This window comes from Somniosus microcephalus, chromosome 9 (assembly GCF_052327205.1).
Source record: "Somniosus microcephalus isolate GS21.2 chromosome 9, FLI_Smic_1.0, whole genome shotgun sequence".
NCBI classification, from domain to species: Eukaryota; Metazoa; Chordata; class Chondrichthyes; order Squaliformes; family Somniosidae; genus Somniosus; species Somniosus microcephalus.
In genome coordinates, this window is record NC_140995.1 from 50,299,034 (window position 1) to 50,317,127 (window position 18,094).

Consider the following 18,094-nt stretch of genomic DNA (forward strand, 5'->3'; position numbering starts at 1 on the left):
TTGATCTTGTAAACGGAAAGATTTGCCTGCTATTTCATTTCGACTCACTCCCATACACACACTGTCAATCCAAAACAAAATTGTTAATACAGCAGAATAGTTTTTTAGACTGAATATTATAGGACGGAATTCGAGCTCATCAGGTTTAACTTTTTAAAATTCCAGCAGAAATCCAGTAGAGGAGCTCCTGAGGATATCACAGGGACAGTGAGAGTGATAATGCATCTATCGAGAATAGCATACAGGGCATTGATGTGGTATACACCTGGGAGACATGGGCACATCTGTGCACACTGCTAGGAGACGTGGGACACCTCAGTCTACACACCTGGGAAACATGGGCACATAAGTCCACACTGCTAGGAGACATGGGGCACATCAGTCTACACACCTGGGAGACAGGGCACATCTGTCTACACACCAGGAAGACGGGGGCACATCAGTCTACACACCTGGGAGACAGCGGCACATCAGTCTACACACCTGGGAGACAGGGGCACATCTGTCTGCACACCTTGGAGACAGGGGCACATCAGTCTACACTCACCTGGGAGACATGGGGCACATCAGCCTAAACACCTGGGAGACAGGGGCACATCAGCCTAACCACCTGGGAGACATGGGGCCCATTCAGTCTACACACACATGGGAGACAGGGGCACATCAATCTACATACCTGGGAGACGGGCACATCTGTCTCCACATCTGGGAGACATGAGGCACATCAGTCTACACACCTGGGAGACGGGGGCACATCTGTTTACATACCTGGGAGACGGGGGCACATCTGTTTACATACCTGGGAGACGGGCACATCAGTCTACACAGCTGGGAGACGGGCACATCTGTCTACACACTTGGGAGACGGGCACATCAGTCTACACAGCTGGGAGATAGGGGCACATCTGTCTATGCACCTGGGAGACATGGGGAAAACTGTCCACACACCTGAAACATGGGACACATCTGCTCACACACCTGAGAGGGTCAAATCTGTCGACACAGCTAGAAGATGGGGGCACATCTGTCTACACACCTCGGAGACATGGGGCACATCTGTCTACACACATGGGAGGCAGGCACATCTGTCTACACACCTGGGAGACATGAGGCACATCAGCCTAAACACCTGGGAGACAGGTTCACATGTGTCGACACACCTGGGAGACATGAGGCACATCAGTCTACACACCTGGGAGACATAGGGCACATCTGTCTACACACCATGGATATATGGGGCACATCAGTCTACACAGCTGGGAGACAGGGACGCATCAGTCTACACACCTGGGAGAAAGGGGCACACCAGCCTACACACCTGGGACACAGGGACACATCTGTCTAAACACCTGGGAGACATGGGACACATTTGTCCACACTGCTGGGAGACAGGGGCACATCCGCTTACACACATGGGAGACATGGGGCACATCTGCCCAAATACCTGGAAGACAGGGTCAAATCTGTCCACACAGCTGGAAGATGGGGGCACATCTGTCTACATGCCTGGGAGTCAGGGGCACATCAGTCTAAACATCTGGGAGACAGAGGCCCCTCTGTCTACACATCATGGAGACATAGGGCACATCAGTCTACACACCTGCAAGGCAGGGGCACATCAGTCTACACACCTGGGAGACAGGGGCACATCTGTCTACACACTTGGGAGACATGGGGCACATCAGCCTACACACCTGGGAGATGGGCACATCTGTCCACACACCTGAGAGACATGGGGCACATCTGTTCACACACCTGGGAGACGGGTACATCTGTCTACACACCTGGGAGAAATGGGGTACAACAGTCTACAAACCTGGTAGACAGGGGCACATCACTTTACATACCTGGGAGACGGGCACATCTGTCTACATACCTGGGAGACAGGGGCACATCTGTCTACACATCTGGGAGACATGAGGCACATCAGTCTACACACCTGCAAGACAGGGGCCCATCAGTCTACACACCTGGGAGACATGGGACACAACAGTCTACACACCTGGGAGAAGGGCACATCACTCTACACAGCTGGGAGACAGGGACGCATCAGTCTACACATCTGGGAGGCATGGGGCATATCAGCCTACACACCTGGGAGACATGGGACACATCTGTCCACACTGATGGGAGACAGAGGCACATCAGTCTACACTCCTGGTAGACATGGGACATATCTGCCCACACACCTGGGAGACAGGGTCAAATCTGTCCACACAGCTGGAAGATGGGGGCACATCTGTCTACACGCCTGGGAGACATGGGGCACATCAGCCTCATCAACTGGGAGACAGGGGCACATCTGTTTACACTCACCTGGGAGACAGGGGCACATCAGCTTAAACACACCTGGGAGACAGGGGCACATCAGTCTACACAGCTGGGAAATAGGGACGCATCTGTTTACACACCTGGGAGACATGGGGCACATCAGCCTAAACACACTGGGGAGACAGGGCCACATTAGCCTACACACCTGGGAGACGGGCACATCGGTCTACACAGCTGAGAGACATGGGGCACATCAGCCTAAACACCTGGGAGACATGGGGCACATCAGCCTAAACACCTGGGAGACAGAGGTACATCAGTCTACACACCTGGGAGACAGGGGCACATCGGTCTACACAGCTGGGAGACATGGGGCACATCAGCCTAAACACCTGGGAGACATGGGACACATCAGCCTAAACACCTGGGAGACAGAGGTACATCAGTCTACACACCTGGGAGTCAGGGGCACATCTGTCTACACAATATGGAGCCATGGGTAACATCAGCCTACACACCTGGGAGACATGGGGCACTTCTGTTCACACACCTGGAAGACAGGGGCACACCTGTCTACACACCTGGGAGAAATGGGGCACAACAGTCTACACACCTGCAAGAAAGGGGCCCATCAGTCTACGCACCTGGGAGACAGGGCACATCTGTCTACACACCATGGAGACATGGGGCACATCAGCCTACGCACCTGGGAGACAGGAGCACATCTGTCTACACACCATGGAGACATGGGGCACATCAGCCTAAACACCTGGGAGACAGGGCACATCTGTCTACACACCATGGAGACATGGGGCACATCAGTCTACACACCTGGGAGACAGGGGCACATCTGTCTACACACTTAGGAGACATGAGCCACATCAGTCTACACACCTGGGAGACCAGGGCACATCTGTCTACACACCATGGAGACATGGGGCACGTCAGCCTACACACCTGGGAGACAGGGGCACATCTGTCCACACACCTGAGAGACATGGGGCACATCTGTTCACACACCTGGGAGACAGGGGCACATCTATCTACATACCTGGGAGACGGGCACATCCGTATACACATCTGGGAGACATGAGGCACATCAGTCTACACACCTGCAAGACAGGGGCACATCAGCCTACACAGCTGGGAGACAGGGACGCATCAGTCTACACATCTGGGAGGCATGGGGCATATCAGCCTAAACACCTGGGAGACATGGGACACATCTGTCCACACTGATGGGAGACAGAGGCACATCAGTCTACACTCCTGGTAGACATGGGACATATCTGCCCACACACATGGGAGACAGGGTCAAATCTGTCCACACAGCTGGAAGATGGGGGCACATCTGTCTACACACCTGGGAGACATGGGGCACATCAGCCTCATCACCTAGGAGACAGGGGCACATCTGTCCATATGCCTGAGAGACATGGGGCACATCAGTTTACACTCACCTGGGAGACAGGGGCACATCAGCATAAACACACCTGGGACACAGGGGCACATCAGTCTACACACTTGGGAGACAGGGGCACATCAGTCTACACACTTGGGAGACAGGGGCACATCTGTTTACACACCTGGGAGACATCGGACACATCAGCCAAAACACACCTGGGAGACAGGGGCACATCTGTCTACACAGCTGGGAGACATGGGGCACATCAGCCTAAACACCTGGGAGACATGGGGCACATCAGCCTAAACACCTGGGAGACATGGGGCACATCAGCCTAAACACCTGGGAGACATGGGGCACATCAGCCTAAACACCTGGGAGACATGGGGCACATCAGCCTAAACACCTGGGAGACATGGGGCACATCAGCCTAAACACCTGAGAGACAGAGTTACATCAGCCTACACACCTGAGGGGCACATCTGTGCACACACCTGGAAGACAGGGGCACACCTGTCTACACACCTGGGGGAAATGGGGCACAACAGTCTACACACCTGCAAGAAAGGGGCCCATCAGTCTACACAGCTGGGAGACAGGGCACATCTGTCTACACACCATGGAGTCATGGGGCACATCAGCCTACATACCTGGGAGACAGGACACATCTGTCTACACACCATGGAGACATGGGGCACATCAGCCTACACACCTGGTAGACAGGGGCACATAAGTCTACACACCTGGGAGGCAGGGGCACATCTGTCTACACATTTGGGAGACATGGGACACATTTGTCCATACTTGTGGAAGACAGAGACACATCAGTCTACACTCCTGGTAGACATGGGGCACATCTGCCACACACCTGGGAGACAGGGTCAAATCTGTCCACACAGCTGGAAGATAGGGTCACATCTGTCTATACACCTGGGAGACAGGGGCACATCAGTCTAAACAACTGGGAGACATGGGGCACATCAGCCTAAACACTTGGGAGACAGGGGCACATCTGTCTACACACTTGGGAGACATGGGGCACATCAGCCTAAACACTTGGGAGACAGGGGCACGTCAGTCTACACACCTGGCAGGGAGCGGCACATCGGTCCACACAGCTGGGAGACATGGGGCACATCAGTCTACACACCTGGGAGATATGGGGCACATCCGCCCACACTCTGTGGGACAGGGGCACATCTGTCCACACAGCTGGAAGATGGGGGCACATCTGTCAAAACACCTGGGAGACATGGGGCACATCAGCCTACACACCTGGGAGGCAGGGGCACATCAGTCCACACACCTGGGAGGTATGGGGCACATCTGCCCACAAACCTGTGGGACAGGGGCACACCTGTTAACGCACTTGGGAGATATGGCGCACATCTGCCCACAAACCTGTGGGACAGGGGCACATCTGTCCACACAGCTGGAAGATGGGGGCACATCTGTTGAAACACCTGGGAGACATGGGGCACATCTGCCCACACACCTGGGAGACGGGGGCTCATCTGTTTACAGACCTGTGAGACAGGCGCACATCAGTCTACACAACTGGGAGACGGGCACATCTGTGCACGCACCTGCGAGACATGGGGCACATCTGTTCACCCGCCTGGGGGACAGAGGCATATCTGTCTACACACCTGGGAGATAGGGGCACATCAGTCTACACACCTGGGAGAAGGGCACAACTGTCTCCGCAGCTGGAAGACAGGGACACATTAGTCTACACTCCTAGTAGACATGGGGCACAGCTGCCCACACACCTGGGAGGCATGAGCACATCAGTCTAAACAACTGGGAGACATGGAGCACATTAGCCTAAACACCTGGGAGACAGGGGCACATCTGTCTACACATCTCGGAGACACGGGGCATATCAGCCTAAACATCTGGGAGACGTGGGGCACATCAGCCTACACACACATGGTAGACAACAATGCATCAGTCTACACACCTGGGAGTCAGGGGCACATCTGTCTACACACCATGGAGACATGGGGAACATCAGCCTGCACACCTGGGAGTCAGGGGCACATCTGTCCACACACCTGGGTGACAGGGGCACACCTGTCTACACACCTGGTGGAAATGGGGCACAACAGTCTACACACCTGCAAGAAAGGGGCCCATCAGTCTACACACCTGGGAGACAGGGCACATCTGTCTACACACCATGGAGACATGCGGCACATCAGCCTACACACCTGGGAGACAGGGCACATCTGTCTACACACCATGGAGACATGGGGCACATCAGCCTACACACCTGAGAGACAGGGGCTCATCTGTCTACACATTTGGGAGACATGGGACACATTTGTCCACACTTGTGGAAGACAGTGACACATCAGTCTGCACTCCTGGTAGACATGGGGCACATCTGCCACACACCTGGGAGACAGCGTCAAATCTGTCTACACACCTGGAAGACAGGGGCATATCAGTCTAAACAACTGGGAGACATGGGGCACATCAGCCTAAACACTTGGGAGACAGGGGCAATCTGTCTACACACCTGGGAGACATGGGGCACATCAGCCTAAACACTTGGTAGACAGGGGCACATCTGTCTACACACCTGGGAGACATGGGGCACATCAGCCTAAACACTTGGGAGACAGGGGCACATCTGTCTACACACCTGGGAGAGATAGGGTACATCTGTCTACACAGCTGGAAGACGTGGGGCACATCAGCCTACACACCTGGGAGACAGGGGCACATCTGTCTACACACCTGGGAAACATGGGGCACATCAGCCTAAACACCTGGGAGACAGGGGCACGTCAGTCTACACACCTGGGAGGGAGCGGCACATCGGTCCACACAGCTGGGAGACAGGGGGCACATAAGTCTACACACCTGGGAGAGAGGGGCACATCTGTCTACACACCAGGGAGACAGGGGCACATCAGTCTACAAACCTGGGAGATATGGGGCACATCTGCCCACACACTGTGGGACAGGGGCACATCTGTCCACACAGCTGGAAGATGGGGGCACATCTGTCGAAACACCTGGGAGACAGAGGCACATCAGTCTACACAGCTGGGAGACATGGGAACATCAGCCTACACACCTGGGAGGCAGGGGCACATCAGTCTACACACCTGGGAGATATGGGGCACATCTGCCCACAAACCTGTGGGACCGGGGCACATCTGTTTACACGCCTGGGAGCTATGGGGCACATGTGCCCACAAACCTGTGGGACAGGGGCACATCTGTCCACACAGCTGGAAGATGAGGGCACATCTGTCAAAACACCTGGGAGACAGGGGCGCATCAGTCTACACAGCTGGGAGACATGGGAACATCAGCCTACACACCTGGGAGGCAGGGGCACATCAGTCTACACACCTGGGAGATATGGGGCACATCTGTCCACAAACCTGTGGGACATGGGGCAATCTGTTCACCCGCCTGGGGGACAGGGGCATATCTGTCTACACACCTGGGAGAGAGGGGCACATCTGTCCACACACCTGGAAGACAGGGGCACACCTGTCTACACACCTGGGGGAAATGGGGCACAACAGTCTACACACCTGCAAGAAAGGGGCCCATCAGTCTACACACCTGGGAGACAGGGCACATCTGTCTACACACCATGGAGACATGAGGCACATCAGTCTACACACCTGGTAGACAGGGGCACATCAGTCTACACACCTGGGAGACAGGGGCATATCTGTCTACACTTTTGGGAGATATGGGACACATTTGTCCACACTTGTGGAAGACAGAGACACATCACTCTACACTCCTGGTAGACATGGGGCACATCTGCCTCATACCTGGGAGACAGGGTCAAATCTGTCTACACACCTGGAAGACAGGGGCACATCAGTCTAAACAACTGGGAGACATTGGGCACATCTACCTAAACACTTGGGAGACGGGCACATCTGTCTACACACCTGGGAGGCATGGGGCACATCAGCCTAAACACTTTGGAGACAGGGGCACATCTGTCTACACACCTGGGAGACATGGGGCACATCAGCCTAAACACTTGGGAGACAGGGGCACGTCAGTCTACACACCCGGGAGGGAGTGGCACATCGGTCCACACAGCTGGGAGACATGGGGCACATCTGTTCACACACCTGGGAGAGGGGGCACATAAGTCTACACACCTGGGAGAGATGGGGTGCATATGTCTACACAGCTGGAAGACATGGGGCACATCAGCCTAAACACCTGGGAGACAGGGGCACATCAGTCTACACACCTGGGAGGGAGTGGCACATCGGTCCACACAGCTGGGAGACATGGGGCACATCTGTTCACACACCTGGGAGACAGGGGCACATCAGTCTACACACCTGGGAGGGAGTGGCACATCGGTCCACACAGCTGGGAGACATGGGGCACATCTGTTCACACACCTGGGAGACAGGGGGCACATAAGTCTACACACCTGGGAGATATGGGGCACATCTGCCCACACACTGTGGGGCAGGGGCACATCTGTCCACATAGCTGGAAGATGGGGGCACATCTGTCGAAACACCTGGGAGACAGGGGCACATCAGTCTACACAGCTGGGAGACATGGGCACATCAGCCTACACACCTGGGAGGCAGGGGCACATCAGTCTACACACCTGGGAGATATGGGGCACATCTGCCCACAAACCTGTGGAACAGGGGCACATCTGTTTACACGCCTGGGAGATATGGCGCACATGTGCCCACAAACCTGTGGTACAGGGGCACATCTGTCTACACAGCTGGAAGATGGGGGCACATCTGTTGAAACACCTGGGAGACATGGGGTACATCTGCCCACACACCTGGGAGACGGGGGCTCATCTTTTTACAGACCTGTGAGACAGGCGCACATCAGTCTACAAAACTGGGAGACAGGGGCACATCTGTGCACGCACCTACGAGACATGGGGCACATCTGTTCACCCGCCTGGGGGACAGAGGCATATCTGTCTACACACCTGGGAGATAGGGGCACATCAGTCTACACACCTGGGAGAAGGGCACAACTGTCTACGCAGCTGGGAGACAGGGACACATTAGTCTACACTCCTAGTAGACATGGGGCACAGCTGCCCACACACCTGGGAGGCATGAGCACATCAGTCTAAACAACTGGGAGACATGGGGCACATTAGCCTAATCACCTGGGAGACAGGGGCACATCTGTCTACACATCTCGGAGACATGGGGCACATCAGCCTAAACATCTGGGAGACGTGGGGCACATCAGCCTACACACCTCGGAGACATGGGGCACATCAGTCTACACACATGGTAGGCAGCGACGCATCAGTCTACACACCTGGGAGTCAGGGGCACATCTGTCTACACACCATGGAGACATGGAGAACATCAGCCTAAACACTTGGGAGACAGGGGCACATCTGTCTACACACCTGGGAGACATGGGGCACATCAGCCTAAACATTTGGGAGACAGGGGCACATCTGTCTTCACACCTGGGAGAGATGGGGTACATCTGTCTACACTGCTGGAAGACATGGGGCACATCAGGCTACACACCTGGGAGACGGGCACATCTGTCAACACACCTGGGAAACATGGGGCACATCAGCCTAAACACCTGGGAGACAGGAGCATGTCAGTCTACACACCTGGGAGGGTGCGGCACATCGGTCCACACAGCTGGGAGACATGGGGCACATCTGTTCACACACCTGGGAGACAGGGGGCACATAAGTCTACACACCTGGGAGAGAGGGGCACATCTGTCTACACACCGGGGAGACAGGGGCACATTAGTCTACACACCTAGGAGATATGGGGCACATCTGCCCACACACTGTGGGACAGGGGCACATCTGTCCACACAGCTGGAAGATGGGGGCACATCTGTTGAAACACCTGGGAGACGGGCACATCAGTCTACACAGCTGGGAGATATGGGGCACATCAGCCTAAACTCATGGGAGGCAGGGGCACATCAGTCTACACAGCTGGGAGACATGGGCACATCAGCCTACACACCTGGGAGGCAGGGGCACATCAGTCTACACACCTGGGAGATATGGGGCACATCTGCCCACAAACCTGTGGGACAGGGGCACATCTATCCACACAGCTGGAAGATGGGGGCACATCTGTTGAAACACCTGGGAGACTTGGGGCACATCTGCCCACACACCTGGGAGATGGGGGCTCATCTGTTTACAGACCTGTGAGACTGGCGCACATCAGTCTACACAACTGGGAGATGGGCACATCTGTGCACGCACCTGCGAGACATGGGGCACATCTGTTCACCCGCCTGGGGGACAGGGGCATATCTGTCTACACACCTGGGAGATAGGGGCACATCAGTCTACACACCTGGGAGAAGGGCACAACTGTCTACACAGCTGGAAGACAGGGACACATTATTCTACACTCCTAGTAGACATGGGGTACAGCTGCCCACACACCTGGGAGGCATGAGCACATTAGTCTAAACAACTGGGAGACATGGTGCACATTAGCCTAAACACCTGGGAGACAGGTGCACATCTGTCTACACACCTCGGAGACATGGGGCACATCAGCATAAACATCTGGGAGATGTGGGGCACATCAGCCTAAACACCTCGGAGACATGGGGCACATCAGTCTACACACAAATGGTAGACAGCGATGCATCAGTCTATACACCTGGGAGACAGGGGCTATTCAGTGAACACACCTGGGAGACATGGGGCACATCAGTCTACACACCTGGGAGACAGGGGCACATCAGCCTACACACCTGGGAGACAGGGGCACATCAGTCTACACACCCGGGAGATGGGCACATCAGTCTACACACCTGGGAGACATGGGGCACATCTGCCCACACAGCTGGAAAATGGAGGCACATCTGTTGAAACACCTGGGAGACGTGGGGCACATCTGTCTAGACACCTGAGGGACATGGGGCACATATGTCTACACACCTGGGAGATGTGGGCTCATCAGGCTACACACCTGGGAGACAGGGGCACATCTGTCTACACACCTGGGGGACATCTGCCTACACAGCTGGGAGACAGGGGCACATCTGTCTACAGACTTGGGAGACATGTGGCAGATCTGTCTACACACCTGGGAGACGGGCACATCTGTCCACACACCTGAGAGATATGGGGAACATCTGTTCACACACCTGGGAGACATGGGCACATCTGTCTACACACCTGGGAGACATGGGACACATTTGTCCACACTGCTGGGAGACAGAGGCACATCAGCCTAAACACCTGGGAGACTTGGGGCACGTTAGACTACACACCTGGGTGAAATGGGGCACATCTTCACACACCTGGGGGACAGGGGCACATCTGTCTATGCACCTGGGAGATGGGCGCATCTGTCTACACACTTGGGAGACATGTGTCACATCAGTCTACACACCTGGGAGACAGGGGCACATCTGTCTACACACCTGGGGGACATCTGCCTACACAGCTGGGAGACAGGGGCACATCTGTCTACAGACTTGGGAGACATGTGGCAGATCTGTCTACACACCTGGGAGACAGGGGCACATCTGTCCACACACCTGAGAGATATGGGGAACATCTGTTCACACACCTGGGAGACATGGGCACATCTGTCTACACACCTGGGAGACATGGGACACATTTGTCCACACTGCTGGGAGACAGAGGCACATCAGCCTAAACACCTGGGAGACTTGGGGCACGTTAGACTACACACCTGGGTGAAATGGGGCACATCTTCACACACCTGGGGGACAGGGGCACATCTGTCTATGCACCTGGGAGATGGGCGCATCTGTCTACACACTTGGGAGACATGTGTCACATCAGTCTACACACCTGGGAGACAGGGGCACATCAGTCTGCACACCTGGGAGACAGGGGCACATCCGTCTACACAGCTGGGAGAGAGGTGCACATCTGTCTAACCAGCTGAGAGACATGGGGCATACCAGCTTACACACCTGGGAGACAGGGGCACATCTGTCCACACGCCTGAGAGACATGGTGCACATCTGTCTACACACCTAGGAGACAGTGGCCACATCAGTCTACACAGCTGGGAGACAGATGCACATCTGTCTATACACCTGGGAGACGGGCACATCTGTCTAAACACCTGGGAGACATGGAACAAATCAGTCTACACATCTGGGAGACAGGGCAAATCTTTCTACACACCTGGGAGACAGGGGCACATCGGTTCACACACCTGGGACACAGGGACACATCTGTCTACACACCTGGGAGAAATGGGGCACAACAGTCTACACATCTTGTAGACAGGGACACATCGGTCTACATACCTGGGAGACAGGGGCATATCAGTCTAGACACCTGGGAGACAGGGGCACATCTGTCTAGACACCTAGGAGACATGAGGCACATCAGTCTAAACAAAAGGGAGACATGGGGCACATCAGCCTGAACACCTGGGAGACATGGGGCACATCAGTCTACATACCTGGGAGACAGGGACACATCACTCTACACACCTGGGAGACAGGCGCAAATCTGTCTACACACCTGGGAGAAGGGCACGAGAGTCTACACAGCTGGGAGACAGGGACACAACAGTCTACACAGCTGGGAGAGAGGGGCACATCTGTCTACACACCTGGGAGACATGGGACACATTTGTCCACACTGCTGGGAGACAGAGGCACATCAGCCTAAACGCCTGGGAGACGTGCGGCATGTCAGACTACACACCTGGGTGAAATGGAGCACATCTGTTCACACACCTGGGGGACAGGGGCACATCAGTCTACACACCTGGGAGACATGGGGCACATTTGCCCACACAGCTGGAAGATGGGGGCACATCTGTTGAAACACCTGGGAGATGTGGGGCACATCTGTCTACACACCTGAGAGACAAGGGGCACATATGTCTACACACCTGGGAGACGTGGGCTCATCAGGCTACACACCTGGGAGATGGGCACATCTGTCTACACAGCTGGGGGACATCTGCCTACACAGCTGGGAGACAGGGGCACATCTGTTTACAGACTTGGGAGACATGTGTCAGATCTGTCTACACACCTGGGAGACGGGCACATCTGTCCACACACCTGAGAGACATGGGGAATATCTGTTCACACACCTGGGAGACATGGGCACATCTGTCTACACACCTGGGAGACATGGGACACATTTGTCCACACAGCTGGAAGATGGGGGCGCATCTGTTGAAACACCTGGGAGACGTGGGGCACCTCAGACTACACACCTGGATGAAATGGGGCACATCTGTTCACACACCTGGGGGACAGGGGCACATCTGTCTACACACCTGGGAGACAGGGGCGCATCTGTCTACACACTTGGGAGACATGTGTCACATCAGTCTACACACCTGGGAGACGGGCACATCAGTCTGCACACCTGGGAGACGGGCACACCCGTCTACTCAGCTGGGAGACAGGGACACATCCGTCTACACAGCTGGGAGAGAGGTGCACATCTGTCTAACCAGCTGGGAGACATGGGGCATACCAGCTTACACACCTGGGAGACATGGAACAAATCAGTCTACACATCTGGGAGACAGAGCAAAACTGTCTACACACCTGGGAGACAGGGGCATATCAGTCTAGACACCTGGGAGACAGGGGCACATCTGTCTAGACACCTAGGAGACATGAGGCACATCAGTCTAAACAAAAGGGAGACATGGGGCACATCAGCCTGAACACCTGGGAGACATGCAGCACATCAGTCTACATACCTGGGAGACAGGGGCACATCACTCTACACACCTGGGAGACAGGGGCACATCTGTCTACACACCTGGGAGAAGGGCACAAGAGTCTACACAGCTGGAAGACAGGGACACATCTGTCTACACACCTGGGAGACATGGGACACATTTGTCCACACTGCTGGGAGACAGAGGCACATCAGCCTAAATGCCTGGGAGATGTGGGGCATGTCAGACTACACACCTGGATGAAATGGGGCACATCTGTTCACACACCTGGGGGACAGGGGCACATCTGTCTACACACCTGGGAGACAGGGGCGCATCTGTCTACACACTTGGGAGACATGTGTCACATCAGTCTACACACCTGGGAGACGGGCACATCAGTCTGCACACCTGGGAGACGGGCACACCCGTCTACTCAGCTGGGAGACAGGGACACATCCGTCTACACAGCTGGGAGAGAGGTGCACATCTGTCTAACCAGCTGGGAGACATGGGGCATACCAGCTTACACACCTGGGAGACAGGGGCACATCTGTCCACATGCCTGAGAGACATGGTGCACATCTGTCTACACACCTAGGAGACAGTGGCCACATCAGTCTACACAGCTGGGAGACAGATGCACATCTGTCTACACACCTGGGAGACAGGGGCACATCTGCCTAAACACCTGGGAGACATGGAACAAATCAGTCTACACATCTGGGAGACAGAGCAAAACTGTCTACACACCTGGGAGACAGGGGCATATCAGTCTAGACACCTGGGAGACAGGGGCACATCTGTCTAGACACCTAGGAGACATGAGGCACATCAGTCTAAACAAAAGGGAGACATGGGGCACATCAGCCTGAACACCTGGGAGACATGCAGCACATCAGTCTACATACCTGGGAGACAGGGGCACATCACTCTACACACCTGGGAGACAGGGGCACATCTGTCTACACACCTGGGAGAAGGGCACAAGAGTCTACACAGCTGGGAGACAGGGACACATCTGTCTACACACCTGGGAGACATGGGACACATTTGTCCACACTGCTGGGAGACAGAGGCACATCAGCCTAAATGCCTGGGAGATGTGGGGCATGTCAGACTACACACCTGGGTGAAATGGAGCACAACTGTCTACACACCTGGGAGAAGGGCACAAGAGACACATTTGTCCACACTGCTGGGAGACAGAGGCACATCAGCCTAAACACCTGGGAGACTTGGGGCACGTCAGACTACACACCTGGGTGAAATGGGGCACATCTTCACACACCTGGGGAACAGGGGCACATCTGTCTACGCACCTGGGAGACAGGGGCGCATCTGTCTACACACCTGGGAGACAGGGGCACATCCATCTGCTCAGCTGGGAGACAGGGACCTATCCGTCTACACAGCTGGGAGAGAGGTGTAACCTCTGTCTAACCAGCTGGGAGACAGGGCAAACCTTTCTACACACCTGGGAGACAGGGGCACATCTGTTCACACACCTGGGAGACAGGGGCACATCTGTCTACACACCTGGGAGAAATGGGGCACAACAGTCTACACATCTTGTAGACAGGGACACATCAGTCTACACAGCTGGGAGACAGATGCACATCTGTCTACACACCTGGGAGACAGGGGCACATCTGTCTACACACCTGGGAGACATGGGGCACATCAGCCTAAACACTTGGGAGATAGGGGCACATCTGTCTGCACACCGGGGAGAGATGGGGTACATCAGCCTACACACCTGGGAGGCAGGGGCACATCAGTCTACTCACCTGGCAGACAGGGGCACATCTGTTTACACGCCTGGGAGACAGGAGCACATACGTCTACACACCTGGGAGAGAGGGGCACATCTGTCTACACACCGGGGAGACGGGCACATCAGTCTACACACCTGGGAAATATGGGGCACTTCTGCCCACACACTGTGGGACAGGGGCACATCTCTCCACACTGCTGGAAGATGGGGGCACATCTGTCGAAACACTTGGGAAACAGGGGCACATCAGTCTACACAGCTGCAAGACATGGGGCACATCAGCCTACACACCTGGGAGGCAGGGGCACATCAGTCTACACACACATGGGAGACAGCGACGCATCAGTCTACATACCTGGCAGACAGGGGCACTTCCGTTTACACACCTGGGAGACATGGGGCACATCAGCCTACACACCTGGGAGGCAGGGGCACATCAGTCTACACAGCTGGGAGACATGGGGCACATCAGCCTACACACCTGGGAGGCAGGGGCACATCAGTCTACACAACTGGGAGACAGAGGCCCATCTGTCTACACACCTGGAAGACAAGGCACATCTGTTTACACGCCTGGGAGATATGGGGCACATCTGCCCACAAACCTGTGGGACAGGGGCACATAAGTCTACACACCTGGGAGAGAGGGGCACATCAGTCTACACACCTGGGAGATATTGGGCACATCTGCCCACACACTGTGGGGCAGGGGCACATCTGTCCACACAGCTGGAAGATGGGGGCACATCTGTTGAAACACCTGGGAGATATGGGGCACATCTGCCCACACACCTGGGAGACGGGGGCTCATCTGTTTACAGACCTGTAAGACAGGGGCACATCAGTCTACACAACTGGGAGACGGGCACATCTGTACATGCACCTGCGAGACATGGGGCACATCTGGTCACCCGACTGGGGGACAGGGGCATATCTGTCTACACACCTGGGAGATAGGGGCACATCAATCTACACACCTGGGAGAAGGGCACAACTGTCTACTCAGCTGGAAGACAGGGACACATTAGTCTACACTCCTAGTAGACATGGGGCACAGCTGCCCACACACCTGGGAGGCATGAGCACATCAGTCTAAACAACTGGGAGACATGGGGCACATTAGCCTAAACACCTGGGAGACAGGGGCACATCTGTCTACACATCTCGGAGACATGGGGCATATCAGCCTAAACATCTGGGAGACGTGGGGCACATCAGCCTACACACCTCAGAGACATGGGGCACATCAGTCTACACACACATTGTAGACAGCGATGCATCAGTCTAAATACCTGGCAGACAGGGGCACTTCTGCTTACACACCTGGGAGACAGGGGCACATCAGTATACACACCTGGGAGACATGGGGCACATCAGTATACACACCTGGGAGACAGGGGCACATCAGCCTACACACCTGGGAGACAGGGGCACATCAGTCTACACACCTGGGAGACAGGGGCACATCAGCCTACACACCTGGGAGACAGGGGCACATCAGTCTACACACCTGGGAGACGCGGGCTCGTCAGGCTACACACCTGGGAGACAGGGGCACATCAGTCTACACACCTGGGAGACGGGCACATCTGTCTACACAGCTCGGGGACATGGGGAACATCTGTTCACACAGCTGGGAGACATGGGTACATCTGTCTACACACCTGGGAGACATGGGACACATTTGTCCACATTGTTGGGAGACAGAGGCACATCAGCCTAAACACCTGGGAGACGTGGGGCACGTCAGACTACACACCTGGGTGAAATGGAGCACATCTGTTCACACACCTGGGGGACAGGGGCACATCTGTCTACACACCTGGGAGACAGGGGCGCATCTGTCTACACACTTGGGAGACATGTGTCACATCAGTCTACACACCTGGGAGACATGGGACACATTTGTCCACATTGCTGGGAGACAGAGGCACATCAGCCTAAACACCTGGGAGACGTGGGGCACATCAGACTACACACCTGGGTGAAATGGGGCACATCTGTTCACACACCTGGGAGACAGGGGGCACATAAGTCTACACACCTGGGAGAGAGGGGCACATCAGTCTACACACCTGGGAGATATTGGGCACATCTGCCCACACACTGTGGGGCAGGGGCACATCTGTCCACACAGCTGGAAGATGGGGGCACATCTGTCGAAACACCTGGGAGACGGGCACATCAGTCTACACAGCTGGGAGACATGGGCACATCAGCCTACACACCTGGGAGGCAGGGGCACATCAGTCTACACACCTGGGAGATATGGGGCACATCTGCCCACAAACCTGTGGGACAGGGGCACATCTGTCTACACAGCTGGAAGATGGGGGCACATCTGTTGAAACACCTGGGAGACATGGGGCACATCAGCCTACACATTTCGGAGACATGGGGCACATCAGCCTAAACATCTGGGAGACGTGGGGCACATCAGCCTACACACCTCAGAGACATGGGGCACATCAGTCTACACACACATGGTAGACAGCGACGCATCAGTTTACATACCTGGGAGACAGGGGCACATCTGTCTACTCAGCTGGGAGACAGGGACACATCCATCTACACAGCTGGGAGAGAGGTGCACATCTGTCTAAACAGCTGGGAGACATGGGGCATACCAGCCTACACACCTGGGAGACATGGGGCACATCTGTTCATACACCTGGGAGACAGGGGCACATCTGTCTACACACCTGGGAGAAATGGGACACAGCAGTCTACACACCTGGTAGACAGGGGCACATCAGTCTACACACCTGGGAGACAGGGGCACATCGGTCTACACACCTGGGAGACATGGGGCACATCTGCCCACACAGCTGGACGATCGGGGCACATCTGTTGAAGCACCTGGGAGACATGGGGCACATCTGCCCACACACCTGTGAGACAGGGGCACATCTGTGTAAACACCTGAGAGACATGGGACACAACTGCCTGCACACCTGGGAGATGGGTGCA

The 18,094-nt window shown here is 55.3% G+C and overlaps 1 protein-coding gene across 3 annotated transcripts in view; it reads left to right on the plus strand.

The window, feature by feature from the left end:
- adgrb3 (adhesion G protein-coupled receptor B3) overlaps window positions 1–18,094 on the plus strand; it is a 1,304,794-nt gene that overhangs the window by 427,592 nt on the left and 859,108 nt on the right. The window lies entirely within an intron of this gene.